Source organism: Vulpes vulpes, chromosome 1 (genome assembly GCF_048418805.1).
Source record: "Vulpes vulpes isolate BD-2025 chromosome 1, VulVul3, whole genome shotgun sequence".
NCBI lineage: Eukaryota > Metazoa > Chordata > Mammalia > Carnivora > Canidae > Vulpes > Vulpes vulpes.
The window spans coordinates 38,864,848-38,877,557 of NC_132780.1; positions in this window are offsets into that span (position 1 = coordinate 38,864,848).

Consider the following 12,710-nt stretch of genomic DNA (forward strand, 5'->3'; position numbering starts at 1 on the left):
GAGAGAGAGAGAGAGGGGCAGAGACATAGGCAGAGGGAGAAGCAGGCTCCATGCACTGGGAGCCCGACGTGGGATTTGATCCCGGGTCTCCAGGATCGCACCCTGGGCCAAAGGCAGGCGCCAAACCGCTGCGCCACCCAGGAATCCCCTAGTTTTTATTTTCATAAACATTAACACAGGCATGTGTTTACTGACATCAGAAGATACAGAAAGACCCTTATCTGTTGTTACGCCTTGAGAATAACAAGGCATACTATTATAACTTTAATAACAGTAGCCCCCAACTCAACTAGTTGGAACAAAAAGGGAAATTTAATATGTCACATACAAATCATGTCGAGATATGGTTGTCTGAGAGCTCAGTGATGTCATTAAACTGAGGTTCTTTCCATGCCCTGCCATTCTGTGGATGTTGGTTTTTTTCCCTTGGACTAGCTTCCTCTTGGTCTTGAGATAGTTATACCAGGCCAGGCATCAAATTCAGACCTGTCAGCTCTGAGAGAAAGAAGAGGAAAGCAGTCTCCCAAGAATCCTCCCTTCATATCTCATTGGGCAGAACCAGGTCCCATGACATCCACTGGCTAGCAGCATAGGATTACCATGATTCTTTGGACTAATCAGGATTTACCCCTTCGTTAGAGATAGGATCACGTTCCCTGCGGAGTAGAAATCTGAATTCTGTTTGCAAGGAAAGAGGCACATAAATGGAACTACTCTAGGTTTATAAGGCACATAAGCATCAGTATCAAATTCCCTCATCCTCTCCCTGATTATTGCACTTATTCAGCCAATTCATTTGTTCAGCAGATATTTAGTGAGCATGTACAATAAGACAGTCATTGTTCTGGGTACTGGGGACACAGTAGGAAACTTTTTCAATTTTTACTTCTTCTGGTGGTGACTCTTTATGCTAAATTATATGCTTGTGGTACAGTTTTTTGAAATGCCAAATGCAGCCATTGTCTATTGACTTCCTGCCATGGATCATGAAGATTTAGTTATTTTACATCATTACCAATTTCTCTTACCTTTGTCCATATTATATAGTCTTTCCATAAATTTTCAAACAGAATTTTTTTTTTCAATGTGGGGCTTGATTGAACTCATGACCCTGAGATCAGGACCTGAGATCAAGAGTAGGATGCTTGACTGACTGACCCACCCAAGTGCCCCTCAAATAGGATTTTTAATCCTGTTTGTTTGTTTGTTTGTTTCTTATTTAGGCCACAGACTGACACACACATTCTCTCTCCTGCTCAGCATTTAGCATTTATTGAATTCCTAATAGCAATTTGGCAACAGAAATATGAGATCTTTCTCATGTCTTCTTCCCTTGGGAGTTTTTCAGTGCCATTTTTAGTTGCTTTTGATTTTCACCCTTTGGTACCTTGGGGTGGCATTTCTTTTCACATTGCTTCTTTCTCAATGAAGGAGAATCCAAAGAGTGAATGGCTTGTTATTTCATTTCCTTGAGAACCCACTAGCTGAAGCAGATGACAGAGGTCTGAGGGAAGGTTCTCCCTTTATGAACAGTAACTCTTGGCTCCCAAATTCATAAAGTAATTCATCCTTTTTCCATGATATTCAGCCTCTTGTACCCCTCAACCTCCAATGGCTATGTCTTCCTTTGAATATGGTCAATGTTAAGAATATTGACATTTTATACCTTTTCCCTTTACTTACCATTGTTGACTCTAAAATGGTGAAAATCAATAAATAATATATTATGACTATATAAAGATTTTTGGCTACAAAGTGTACCCAGATTACATGTTTTTCCTCTACGAGTTAATGTCACTACAAAGCAATTATCCTAGTCTGAAGTTTGGATCCTTTCACTTTTTTAAAATAAGTCACCCATGATATTATTGTGTTACCAAGTCATACCAAGATGTTAATCACATTGTGTGATTTAGAACTTCCCCAAAACTGGTTTCATGAATAGATTCCAAGTCAGCCAGGTTCTTGATCCTTAATTAATTAAGTAATTAATTAATTTTGGTTCTTGATCCTTTAGCTCCCAGGTCAGCCAGGAGGACCCAAGGCTCAAGGCACACAGACAGGTTGGCTTCCAGGGGCATGTAGCCTCCTCCATTTACTTCAGTGTACCTGATATATATTATATATCACCATTTTTTATTCATGCCATGATATGAGAAAGGTTGAGAGACACTGGAAAACTTTCAACATTTTATTTCCTCCCACAAAGATCTCCTAGAATCTGAAGTTTGCTCTATTTCTGTTGCAAAGTTACCACCTCAGGACTTCCCTTCTGTGCTCTCCTGGATTAGATTTATCATTTTCCTGGATCTTATGTTTTCTTCTTTCTGGGTTTGCTCTCTCATTTTTTCAGAGTGTAAAAGATGTTCTGAGGCAATTTCTAGTGTGTGTGTGTGTGTGTGTGTGTGTGTGTGTGTGTGTGTGTTTGTCAGGAGAAGGGGTAGTTTCCTACATATAACCAACAAACAATTCTCTGACACATGCTAGGTGTCCTACAATTCAACTCAATTCTGACACTGTCTGCCCAGAGATATCATCAGTTGCCACATGTTAAGGGTTCAGCCCTATAAGCCGGGCCACCACCCCAATTTCAGAAGTCAATCACAAGTTTAGATTGTCACCTGTGCTTCTGACCAGATGGCCATAGATCAGAGGTTCCAACAACCTCCTCCTGGGATTGGACTAATTTGCCAGAATAGCTCCCAGAACTTGGAGAAATATTTCACTTGTTAGATCAGCAGATTATTATAAAAGGATACAACTCAGGAATAACTAAATGGAAGAGATGCACAGAGCAAGGTATGGGAGAAGAGTGTGGGGCTTCCATGCCCTCCCCAGGTGTGCCAGTCTCCCTAAACCTCAAAGTGCTCATCAATCTAGAAGTTGTCCAAACATCTCTTTTTGTATTTTATGGAGACTTCATTACACAGGCTTGAGCAGCCAATGATTTGACCTCCAGCCCCTCTACCTCCCCTGGAAAGTCAGGACCAGGGACTAAAAGCTGCAACCCTCCAATCACATGGTCGGTTCTCCTGACAACCAGTCCCCTTCCTTAAGCGCTTTCCAGAAGTCACCTCATTCACCTAACAGAAGACACCTTTATGTTCTCATCTCTTAGGAAGTTTCAGGGGTTTTAGAAATGTGTGGCAGAAACAGGGACAAAGACCAAATACAGATTTCTTATTATAAATCACAATATCACAAGTATATCTTCAAATTACTTTCTAGAAAGCATACTAGAAAGTAAGATTTCTGAATATTCTATTTCTTTAAATACTTTATTCTGCCTTCACAGAGGATTGATAGTTTGATTGAATATAGGCCTCTCAGAACACTGAGAGCACTGCTTAGTTTTCTAGCATTTAGTTGTTGATGAGTCATCTATCTTTCTTCTTCTTTCCTTCTTTCTTTCTTTCTTTCTTTCTTTCTTTCTTTCTTTCTTTCTTTTCTTTTCTTTTCTTCTTTCCTTTCTTTTCTTTCTTTTCTTTCTTCTTTTTTTGTTGAGGGGGATTTGACCTGAAAGTTTCTAGGATCTTTTCTTTATTTTTAATCTTTTGAAATATCATGATGGGTTTGTTCCCATTCATTCCGTTAGGCACTCAAGAGGCTCATTCAGTATATAGATATCCTTGTTCTTCTTTAGCTGTAGAAAATTCACTTCTGTTTCTTTGAAATTTTCCCTTCCATTTTCTCTATTCAGTCTTTTTAGAACTTACATCAGATAGATATTGGGACCCCTAGATAAATCCTTATTGTCATTTTACTTTACTCTCATATTTTTCTGTCTCTTTTTGTTCTGTATTCTTAGAAATTTTCTCAATTTACTTTCTAAACATGGCTATTAAGACCCTCGAGCAATGTCTTTTTTATCTGAAATTTGGGGCTGTCCAAATATAATAGCTGGCTCCTTATCTGTTCAGCCTAAAGCAAAACTTCTAGCTGGCAAGCCCCATTCACACACACACAGCTTTTTCTAATATTTTGGAACTCCTTTTGAGCTATTTGTCAAAATTCACATGATATATTTTGAAAAATTATTTTTCATGATCTACAATCCAACAACACAGTTTTGTTTTTTCATCTTTTTTGAAAGCATACCTTGGAAACTACCTGATAGTTTCACACAAATTTGTTACTTAGCCATTAGGGTCATTCACTTTCCCAGACCTATACCGGTGTTTTGGATTCATTTGGTGTCTTATGGGTTTTTATACCCTGGAGCGGTGCACATATTAAGATGCAGTGGACCATATGCCACTCTTTTGTAAAGTGGAAGAGGGCATTTGTAAATTGGATGGCTTGACTGTAATATGTTCCCACTCCATTCAATTTAGGAAGGAGAATATGTGAAGGGTGACGAGCCAATTTGATTCCCTTCAAACCATTCTATCCATTGGGAAGGCCTTGTGAACTCCCAGGGGTAGCAGCAGTCCAGAACACTGGTGAACTATGGGATTTCAGTTCCTTTTAGGCCTTTGATTTTAAGAACCATTGATGTTTCCTTTGTCCTAAAAAGGACACAGAAGCTTCAAAAAACTTTAAAGAGGGTCTCGAAGTGTTTGGAAAATAAATGTAAACTGCAGAAGAGAAAGAGGTCTGTGGTTAGGAAGCCTGATTGACCATAAGGAGTCTGCATAAAAGTGAACCAAATAAAATCCAGTGTTCCAATCTGATTAAAAATGGAAATTGGAGATTTTAATCAGTGAGAGGACTATTTTTGTGCTGATTGTCTTTTTATGCCAAAACAGCAGGCTGATGTCTTATCTGAAAATCTTAAAATCATAATAAATTATCATTAAATTGTAATAGTTTTTGGAAGATTCTGAATAAAGGTGGGCTGACAGATGATTGCTTTGGGGCAGTGGCTTTCAGTCTTTTTAAACACAACTCACAGTAATACAATTTACAGTTATATAATTGAAATGGGAGTTCTGTCAAAAAAGAAAAAGAAAAAGATTACAACTAGAATGTGAGATATTCTCAGATATTTTGACTTCTCTCCTCCATTCTTCCCATCCATTAAAAACAATGCTGGTCAAGAATCATCAAATTTATTTCACAATCCATGAGGAATATCTGTAGTCTGGAAAACATTGCTCAAAGGTCCTCTGAGAAATAACCTTAGATCTTTGTATTAAATCTTTATTTAAAGCAATCTTGTAAATAAAAGCACATTTATATTTATCTCTGCTTAGGAGAAACCAAGCCGTTTATACTCTGAGGACAAAGCCAAGATTCTTTCGGTGGCAGCCCACCCCAAATGCAAGCATAGTATCTAGGATGAAATAGCCTCTGAAATGCTACAGAACAACAGTAAATAAGAAAAAAAAACCCGGCCTAATAGAGAATCAAAGGCCTCCTAAGCCAACCTTTTAATTGATGTAAACCTTCTGTGCTGGGATGATTGAAAGTAGGGGTGGAATGGAGTTGGAGGAGGCAGGGAGGTTGGGAAGGAACAAGATTTAGGAGAGTGGATGATGTAAGTGGAAAGTTACTGGATCTTCACACAAAATGATCTTCTCAATAGAGTGCTAGATTATCTATGTGTTCCACACATCTTGTAACTGATAGCTGTCCTCATTTGCCCTCTCTCTCTAAGAGGAGAAATATGCGGAATTAAACAAAGACATCAACTTCCTAAGAATGTGCTATTGGAGTTGGCTGGAGCCTATGAGGGTAATGAGAGAACAAACACATCATTAGGACGCAATCCAAGCAGCCCAAGTAAATGAACACAACAGAAGAGGTCTGGGAAGACTGCTGAAGACAAGAAATGGTTTTTAAAAGAATGGGAAAATATAAATATCCAAACTACCTATTACTCCAAAAAAAGACTTTGAAAGTTTTATTTTTTTTTAAAGTAAGGTGATAAAAAAGTTAAATGGAACAAAAAAAATCTCTGATTTACACAATGTTATCACTTCTAAACAAAGAATTAAATGAGCTTTATTACCCTGAAATGTTTCATGATTGAAAAAATAGCCAGAGTGCTTTAGGACTTTGAATACTTACAACCCCTGGAACTATGAAAAGAGAACTTATTGGTTGGATTAAAAATAAAAGAAATAAAGAAGAACATTGTGCTAATATCCATGGGAGAACTGAAGTGGCTCTAAATAGATTCCTAAAAGGAATTTCCTGGGGGAGTTTTTAGACCACCCAAAAGCAAAGTCCAATCCAGACCAATTAAGTCAGAGCTTCTGGGAATGGGACCCAGGCGTCAGCATTGCTTAAAGCTAATGAGCAGCCAAAATTGAGAACTATTGTTCTAGACCTTTCCTACTCTCCGTGTGGTCTATGAACCAGCAGCAACAGTAGCGTCTGGAAATTTCTTAAAAATACAGAGCTTCAAGCACTCACTTAGACCTGTAGAATCAGAATCTGCCACATAACAGGGTCCTCAGATAGTTCTTGTGCATGTTAAATTTTGAAAATCAATGATTTTAAAGATGCTATTAAATTCTGGCATCCACTGCTTCCTTAATATTTAACTGTTTCTGTTTGATATTGATCACAGTATTTGGAATGAGCTAAGTCGCAGCACCTGCTTTGTTTTGCGGTCTCTGACTTCTCTAATTGCTCAGAGTTGGTGCTTTAATGCCTAAGATCTATTGTGCCAATTCCTGTCTTGATAATAATTATAAATATCCCTGGACCTCTGCAAGTGGAATTTGAATGCTTCTAGGATGCTACACAGAATCTAGTGTTCTTTGCAGACATCCATATTCTGGACAAATTTTAGTATGTTAATCCTGTTTTTAAATTAAGCATGAATGTTAACATTAAGACCTTGTGCCTGGTTTCTGCCTCTCATGGTTTTCTCTTTTGGTTTCTATTGCTAGTTCTAATTAGAACCTACACCAAATCCAAAACAATGGTTGCGGGGGTAGTTGGACTTCCTTGCTTATGACGTTTTCCCTTCAAAAAGGTGGCAAGTGTTCTGTATCCATACCCACACCTGGATGATGATGCCACCCAATTGGTTCTGTTAGTACTGGCTTTCCTATATATGTGTGTTTTCTTTGCTTTTTTATTTCATCTGTCCACCAGGTTACTGGAATGGCTGATAGCCATTGAAATAACTTCTGGAGTAGAAATCATCCCATATTCCACTGTAGATGAGCTCTACAGCAGCAACTCTTCAGTTCCTGTCCCTGGAATGGGACTTTACAAAGTCCCTACTCTAGGCTTCCTTTCTTTCTAGCTATATTTGATTGTTTAACTCATAAAATTTCATGTCTCGTGCCCTACTGAGCTCTAACATTATTCATATGGTAGATGGTCAATGTATAGCCATCTCAAGTTCATAAGACTCGTGAAGAAATCTCAAAAGACTTCTTTCTGTATATAGGGACAAAGAAGCAAAAAGTGAAAGAATAAATGCATAAATAACCTTTACCAAAGCTGAAAAGGCTTTTCCATTCTATTTCTGGTGAACCTCGGCTCATTCCTGGACATATTGTTGGATTGTCCTTGTGCAGACATACTCTGAGATCCTGGGGTATGTGTCTCTGCAGGTGCTAGAAGTGGAAGCCTTAAAGGATTCTACCGTGACTTGCTCTTATGGTCTTAGAGTAGATTTGGGGACCTATATGACTCTGGCTCTTGAAGAAGAGTCAACTTTTGAGAGGGAAGATGTGAAACTTCCCCCAAAAGGAACATAAAGATTCGTATGGCATTCAAATCACGAGAACAAGATATGTAGTTGGTTTGGAGTCAGGAGCTTTTAAACTGAACAGCTGTAACCCATTTGGGCAGTCGTGCAAAACAGGAAGTTGGCAAACCAGATAGTCTTTTCAGACATTAAACACAAGATGCTTGGGGCCAAATCTTGTGATTAAGAAATCAAATGTTTTCTTTTTCCCCTTCCAACCTGTTCTCAGAGTGTGGAAAGTTATATGATTTTTCTTCTCTGACTCTCTGGTTTGGGTTATTGGGAACTGCCTGTCTCTTCGGCCACTGGAGGTCAACTCAATTCAATTCAATCCAGTCTAGTCCAATCCATTCCAATCCAACCTACTCTAATTCAATTTGACCTCATCCACCTTTTTTGGGAGGAGACCTATATGAACACCAAAAATTTAAGTGCATTGGAGGCTGATACACAACATCATCCACAGCTCAGCTCATAAAATATCATGGCACCTGTGCAATATCTCTACCTCTTTGCTTCCACTGAGGACCTAAAAATATGGTTTCTAGATACTTTCCTGCATCCCTGATTCTGTTTTATAAATCCCGGATTCTATACACTACTGATTTTTCTAATCCACTCAGGGATGACCTGCTGTCTGTACCAACTAACTGTAACCAACGTACCTGCTTTCCATCTCTTATCCTAACTCTTCCTCCTGGCACCTGCCTGTACTTCTGTCCTTCATTTCAACCTTTCAGGCTTCATTTTCTCCTCCAACAGCTTGTCCTGGTAGAGACCGCTTCCTTTGGAAGGTTTTCCTTTCAAGTACACAAGCCAGAGATATGTATGAGCATCTGGTGTAAGCCTTTTGTTCAACTTCAGCCCCTAGTGAAATATGGAGACAGATATTCTGAGCAAAAGGCAAGATTAATGAGAACAAACATCAGAGAAATGCCTTCATGTCTAGAAAATATTAAGAACCTGCTTTGGTCACAGATGAACATTCGTGTATTTTGATTCCAACCTCTTTCTACCCCAGGTAGACCAACCTCCCAAGAGCCCTGGTGGCAGGAAGTAGGAGGTTGCAAAGAAAAGTAGCTGCTGGTTACTGGCTTTCATGAGGAAAGGGGTAAAGTCAAAGACTCTAGTCAGCAGGCAAGCACCCAGGATGACTTTACTGATTGTTAAAATATGGGAATACTATCCTATTATTTGGTAAACAGTCATTGGCCCACCTCTTCCACCCACCCACTTGTCTTCTTTGCCCTGGTGGCCTAACTACCTTCACAGGTTTCTCTCCTGCCTCCAGCAACTACAAGTCTAACATTTTGATTTGTGGGTCTTGGGCTCCATCCCTGATTAAATATGGTAAAACCATTTTTGGATGATTGCTCTTGACTTTTCTAGGAAATGAACACTTAGAGAACTTTAGGAAGAGAAAATAAACGAAAATTTACTCAGAAAGGGAGAAACCATTGAGGATCCTCTTAGGAAGCACTGTGCTTATAACTTCGTCCTGAGTTAAATTCCTTAGGGGTTGCCTAGATTCATCCTACTTCTTTTTTTTTACCCATTCACCTCACTAATTACCAGATTAGTACCTGACTGTCTATCTGATGACCTAGTCTCCTTATGCCTCTGTTCTTCATGCCTGTCCTCATTAGGCACCAGTTTAAAGTCCTTCCTCCATGTAGTGACCTTAGTTACTTTTCTGGACAGAAAATGATTGGTTCCAAATCTCATGAGCAGACTCTTCCCAAATGTTCACTCCATGCACCAGTTTCTTTGCTGCAGCCACCAGAGGCAATCAGGTATTAGTGAAGCCAGGCACCTCCTACCATTACCCTCCTGAACAGTATCATGGTGGAACAGAGAGAGGGAGCTTTGGAATCAGATAGGCCTGAATTTGAAATCCAACTTTTCTTTATTATCCAAGTTATTTGAGCAAGTGACTGAACTTTTATGAGGCTGTTTTTATTTTTTTAATCTATAAAATAAAAGTAGATCTTACTTTATAAGGATGAGAAGAAGAATAAATGAAATGATACTGTCATACTGATCCACTTATTTTCTTGATGTTCCCAGCATCTCTTTAGGGAATCACCCTTCCTATTATTATTCTATGTGACTTGATAATAGGAATGGCCTCATTACCTAGGGGGCCAGAGTTCTGGGTATGAGTATATGACCCAAGTCTAGCCAATTAAAATCTTCTCTGAGAACTTGATGGAAAAATTCCCAAATAGGTGTTTTCACTAGTACATTTTACATAGGCCACTGGAAAAAAGAATTATTTTTTAATGATTTTTTTTATCCAATGTGTTATGTGTTTTGAGAATAATGGTTATAATGGTGTGCTGCCACTTGTAACATAGAATTTGGATATGGATATAAATCCACAAGGTTACATATATATTTCATATCAACACATGATTTAGAGCACTGAATTAATTCTTGATAGATGATAGCTATATCAGATCACCCATAAATTAGCTTAAGAAAAAGTGGAATTTATTGGTTCATGTGTCATGGGGCTAGGATGGGACATTGAAGTAAAGAACTGGTCTTGGAGATGCCAGTAACTCTGAGAGTGTCATCTCTTCTTCCCAAATGTCCATTTGTTTTATGATCCCCACTGCAAATGAGTGATTAAATGGGGACAAAGAGACAATCTTAAGTCCTCATAATCTCAATTTAGCAACTCCAGAAGAAAGAGAACATATTTTCCTCTCAGTGTTGGTGAAAATGTCTTGCCATGTCTTTGAAAGGCAAGCTCAAAAAACCACAAATTCCTAAAACTCAGGTTGGTCTGGTTTGAGTCACTTGATCATTGCTGAGCTAATCTCTGCAACATGAATATATGCATGCATGTGAGTGTGCTGCACAGTGTAATTAATACATTCACTAAAACTATAGGAAAGAGACAGCAGTTCCCAAAGCATAGGAGGTACAATTACCAAAAGAATGGTGGGAAAGTAAGCTTGAGTAGACCAAAATAGTATGTGCTATTGAGAGCATCATCATCATTCATCACCACCTTCATCACCTTCATTCTTGTATTATTTTTTATTATTATTAGCCATCATGATCATCATTATTATTACTCCTGCAGGAAGTACACACAAAACAGTGATTGGCTGCTACATTGAGTTTCAAGGCATGGGGACATTTGACAGCAAAGGGAAATGGGTTTCATAAAAGGTAGTGGTATTTGGCCCCTTTGACAGTAAAAATCAAACTGCCATCTCTGACAATAGCATGTATAATTGATATCTCCTTGTTACGAGGGAAAAACCATCATTCCTAACTTATGGCAAGCATTATTATCAATTTAAAAATAGTAGTATTAGTTAAGGTTGAAGCTTTATGAAAAAATGTTTTAGATATGCAGAAATATCATGGGCCAAGTGCTCCTAGAGACAGTGTCATCACCTAAAAGACACTCACATCCCATATAACACAGCCTGGTGCACTTTGTGGCTACTTAATGAATATGAATTCAATATGATTCTTGAACCAAGGGAGCAAAGGCAATATCTTTTAATAGTTCATTTTCTCTATGTCATATCTTCAGTAATAAGGTACCAGAAGGGATACTTCTGGCTGTGGTTGGTTAGCATTAATCCATGTACCTTAGAAGGCATACAAAATATCTCTATTTTTCCATTTTCTGCAGCAATGTTTATTGGACTTTATCACATAATTGGCTTTATTAAAAATAAGGAAAAATAAGAGTCCCTCAGTAAAGGACATGAAAGTTGACATGAAAACCAATTCTCCTAGTATATTGTGGATTTGGAAATTCAATAAATGCAGATGTATACTTAGGCAAATTCACAAAGAATCTTATGTAAATTAGAAAATCATTTGGAGCTTTTATGGCTCTTGGTGATAAACTGCATTGAATCAGCTTTTGAAAAAAAACAAAAATTGTATGCATTCGGGCCTTCATCATTTCATATTAACATGCTATTCTTCTTACCAGGTGCCTACTACTTAGTAACATTCATATTCCCTATTTTAAAAGATTTATTTTTTTCAAACTGGAGAGAGAACTGGAAACATTACTAGACTTACATTTTATTTTATTTTTTTAAAGATTGTATTTATTTATTTGAGAGAGCAAACAAGAGAAAAAGAGCACAAAGGGGGGTATCAGTGGGGAGGGAGGGGGCAGAGGAAGAGGGAGAAGCAGACTCCTGCTAAGTGGGGAGCCTGACATGGGGCTCAATCCCAGACCCTGGCATCATGACCTGAACTGAGCTGAAGGCAGAGCCAGCCAGGCACCTCTACATTCTGATTTTAGAAACAGAGAAGACAGAATTTGCCCATTATACACCCTTCTTGTCTACCTTTGATATGCCTATCTTTGATTCCACCCTGTGATAGGATCACTAGATTTAGCAAATAAAAATATAGTGTTCAGATAAATTCGAATTTCAGATAAACAATGAATTTTTTAGTATATCCCATGCAATATTTGGAACAGACTTTTGCTAAGAATCATTTGTTGTTTATCTGAAATTCGAATTTAACTGGACATCTTATATTTTTAATTGCTAACTCTGGCAACCATACAGTAAAGGACATTACCGGATGCTTTCCTCCAAAACCATGTACCCTCATATTCTTTTTAAATGTGTCTTCCTGCAAAAATATGTGCAAAGCAAAAGATCCCAAACCCATTCATTCTAAGATATAAACCCATATGCAGTCCTTATGGTCCATCCTAGCTTGCTAGGATCCCCAGTAGGAACAGAAATCTGACTGGAAACTTTAAGGGAGGAAAATCTTTCTTGGCAGTCCCTTGAGGTTACATAGCACACCACACAATAAACCTTCTTCAAGAATGTCTTCTTTCCCGAGTCTCTCCAAAGTCCTAGTCTCTAAAGAATTTCTTCCCAATCTTGGTTTCTTTCTCCCTTGTTCCTCACAACCCCCGTCTCACCCCAGTGCTGTTATTATGTTCAGTTGTCTTATCTTCTCTGGGTATCTGCCATTGGTGTCCTCACACATATCCCAGCAGATCAGGAGAAAGGAGGAGGTAAAAGGGGGAAATTTTATGGGTATAGGT